The following is an 830-nucleotide window of genomic DNA, read 5'->3' as shown; positions in this document are numbered from 1 at the left end:
CCTGCCGCCGGGCCGCGGCCGGGAGCAGAACCTGCGGCTCAGCCGGGGCGGGAACCTGCGCTTGGCCGCCGAGTACGACCCGTCCAACGCGCGGCTGCGCGTCAGGCTCGTTTCTGCTGAGGAGCTCTACGACACCCTCGTCGACCTGCGCAGCATCAACTGCTGCGTCTCGCTGTGCCTCAACCCTGGGAAGCTGCAGAAGCAAAAGCGCCGCGCCGCCCCACCGTCAAAACCAGCCGCAACCCCATCTTCAACGAGGACTTCTTCTTCGATGGGCTGGGCCCCGGCCACGCCAGGAAGATGTCCCTGAAGCTCAAGGTGGTCAACAAGGGCAGCAGCCTGAAGCGGGACACGCTGCTGGGGGAGAAGGAGGTGCCACTCACCAGCCTCCTGTCCTGCCTGTAGGCACTTGCTGCCAGCCCCGGAGGGAGCTGCCTGCCCAGGGGGCTGGGGCAAGGAGGGGATGGCCCTGTCCCCTGGCTGTACTGGGGGAGGGTTTGGAAGTGTCCCTTGGAGGAGGGATGGGGCCATGGCAGAGCAGGGGGGGTCCCCAGAGTGGGGGGGAGAAGGAGGTGCCACTCACCAGCCTCCTGTCCTGCCTGTAGGCACTTGCTGCCAGCCCCGGAGGGAGCTGCCTGCCCAGGGGGCTGGGGCAAGGAGGGGATGGCCCTGTCCCCTGGCTGTACTGGGGGAGGGTTTGGAAGTGTCCCTTGGAGGAGGGATGGGGCCATGGCAGAGCAGGGGGGGTCCCCAGAGTGGGCCCTGATGTGGGGCTCTGCCAGCTCCAGCCATCCTGTGGTGGGGCAGGCAGGGCCAGAACGCCACCGCGC

This window comes from Chaetura pelagica, unplaced genomic scaffold (assembly GCF_000747805.2).
Source record: "Chaetura pelagica isolate M959 unplaced genomic scaffold, ChaPel_1.0 scaffold1407, whole genome shotgun sequence".
In the NCBI taxonomy this organism is placed as follows: Eukaryota; Metazoa; Chordata; class Aves; order Apodiformes; family Apodidae; genus Chaetura; species Chaetura pelagica.
Note: the sequence above shows the minus strand (reverse complement) of the source record.